The sequence below is a fragment of the Macrobrachium nipponense genome, chromosome 26 (assembly GCF_015104395.2).
Source record: "Macrobrachium nipponense isolate FS-2020 chromosome 26, ASM1510439v2, whole genome shotgun sequence".
Lineage (NCBI taxonomy): Eukaryota > Metazoa > Arthropoda > Malacostraca > Decapoda > Palaemonidae > Macrobrachium > Macrobrachium nipponense.
Window position 1 is genome coordinate 71,903,449 of NC_087215.1, and position 3,090 is coordinate 71,906,538.

Consider the following 3,090-nt stretch of genomic DNA (forward strand, 5'->3'; position numbering starts at 1 on the left):
CCTGATGTCCCCAGATATAATCCTAACAGTTTGGATTAGGGTATCTATTTCCTTGATGCTCTTACCATACAGCTTGATGTCGTCCATGAACATCAGATGGTTGATTCTGTTGCCTCTTTTCTTGAGTTGGTACCCAGACTCCATCTTCTGCAGTACTTTTGTCATGGGAATCATGGCTACTACGAAGAGTAGTGGGGACAGTGAGTCGCCCTGGAAGATCCCTCTCCTGATATTAACCTCTGCTAGTCTTTATTCCAGAGCTTGTAAGTTTTGTATTCCAGTTGCGCATTGTATTCTTGAGGAAGCTGATGTGTTTCCTCTGCACCATATATTTTTCAGGCATTCTATTAGCCATGTGTGTGGTATCATGTCGAAGGCTTTCTTATAGTCTATCCATGCCATGCTTAGGTTGGTTTTCCTTCTTCTACTGTTCTTCATTACCATTCTGTCTATCAGGAACTGGTCTTTTGTGCCCCTACATTTCCTTCTGCAGCCTTTCTGTTGGTGGGGGATGGTGTTTGTCTCCTCTAGGTAAATGTATAGCCTTTCGCTGATGATACACTGTTAGTAACTTCCACATTATTGGTAGGCATATGATAGCCCTGTAGTTACTGGCTATTATTATTATTATTATTATTATTATTATTATTATTATTATATTATTATTATTATTATTCATTATTATTATACCTGAGAAAACTGCTCAAATGACAGGCAACCAAGTGTTATTATTATTATTATTATTATTATTACTATTATTATTATTATTATTATTATTATTATTATTATTATTATTATTATTATTATACCTGAGAAAACTGCTCATATGACAGGGAACCAAGTGTTATTATTAATTATTATATTATTATTATTATTATTATTATTATTATTATTATTGCTAAGATGTTCTTCACAATCTCGTGAAAAAGACGTATAACAAAAGTACACAATCATGTCTTCTTCTTCCCAGCTTGTTCCCCATTTTATATGGGTCGCCGTTTCGGATGAGCCGTTTCCATCTATTTCTATCTTGTGCTTCTGCCTCATCAATTCCCTTCTCATTAAGTCTCTCTCACACAGTCCTTCCATCTCTTTCTTGGTCTCCCTCTTTTCTTCTTCCTTGCACCTCCACCCCCATAGTAGGTCTCCAGCGTGGTCCTCATCTCTCCTCAACAGGTGTCCATACCATCTCAGCCTTCCCCTCCTGCACTTTCTTTGATACTTCCACCACCTTAGTTGACCCCCTTATGTAGTCATTTCTGATCCTATCCACTCTTGTTACCCCAGACATCCACCTAAGCATTCTCATTTCTGCCATATCCATCTTCTTCGCTCTGCTTTTCTCATGCTTGCTGTTTCCGTACCATACAGCATTGCTGTTCTACCACGTCTTGTGAAATTTTCCTTTTAACCTAAGCGGCACTCTTTTGTCACAAAGAACTCCGGAGGCCGCTCTCCAGTTGTTCCAGCCTGCCTGTACCCGATGTTTTACTTCTTCTTCCATACTTCCTCCAGCGTTAACAAAAGATCCAAATACTTAAACTTATCAACTCTCCTTATTTGCTCTCCACCAAGCTGAGTACTTTCTCTATCATCCCCCTCAGTGGTGGTACACATATTCTGTCTTGGATCTACTTATTCTCATTCCTCTGTCCTCCAGTACTTGTCTCCATCTTTCCAATTTCACTTCCAGATCTTCCCTGCTCTCTGCACACAGAACAATATCATCCGCATACAATATGTTCCATGGTACTGTCTCCCTTACTTCCTCTATTATAACATCCATCACTATGTTAAAGATAAATGGGCTCAGAGCCGACCCCTGGTGTAATCCTACTCTCACCTCAAAAACCTTCTGTCTCCCCAACACTGCTCCTCAACTCTGGTAAATACATTCCGGTACATCTCTTGTATCAATCGCACATACTTCTCTGGCACCATCCTCGCCCTCAGGCTCCTCCATACTCTTGTCTCGGGACTCGGTCATAAGCCTTTTCAAGGTCAATGAATACCATATGTAGGTCCCTTTGTCTTTCCCCGAATTTCTCCATTATTTGCCTCAGACAAAATATACCATCTGTTGTTCCCTTACCTTCATAAATCCCATCTGCCTCTTTACCTATTTGTACTTCTTCTCTCAGTCTAGCATCTATCATCCTTTCCAGTATCTTCAAAGTGTGGGACAGCAATTTAATGACCCCTATAAGTTACCACACTCTTGGACATCGCCTTTCCCTTTAAAAATTGGGATCAATATACTCCCACGCCATCATTGGTATCTTTTCCTGTTCAAGGATCTTTTATCATAAGATCGTACAGTATATCCACTCCTTCATCTCCTAATGCTTTCCATGCCTCCACCGGGATCATGTCTGGTCCGGTTGCTTCATTCTTCATCTTCTTCAGTGGCATTTAGTACCTCTTGCCTAGAAAACCTCATTACCATGCCAATGTTCACTTGCCCATCCTCTCTTATTAGTCTATTATTTTCTTCATTTAACAACTGTTCGAAAATATTCTTTCCATCTCTTCACAATGTCTCCTCCTTTCTAAGCACTACACCCTCTTGATCCTTTATTTGTTTGATATGTGTTATATCTTTGGTGCTCTTATTTCTAGCCTTTGATAGCTTGATCATCTTCTTTAATCCTTCCTTTGTCCCCAGCCTCATTATACACATCATCATACGACTTTGCTTTAGCTTGGGCTACCACCTTTTTCACCACCTTGTTTTTCTCTCTGTACCTATTTCTGTCTTCCACTGACTGTGACTCTTCCATCTTTTCTTTGCCTCCTTCTTATCTTTTACTACTTTCTCAATGTCTTCATCCACCACCAACTCTCCTTTTCTTCCCATATGATACCAGATGTCTCTCCTAGCAGCTCCTTTCCATGCCTTCTTATTACTGCTGCATTTCGTGCCCACCATTCTTGAACATCTTCAATCCCTATATCAATATCCTCCAAAACCCTCCTCTTAAACTCTCTCTTCTTATCCCTTCCTTCTGTAATTCGTACCATTTAATTTTCCTTATCCCTTTAGCTTGGTTTTTCTTTCCCTTTTCAACTTCAAGTCCATACATAGCAGCC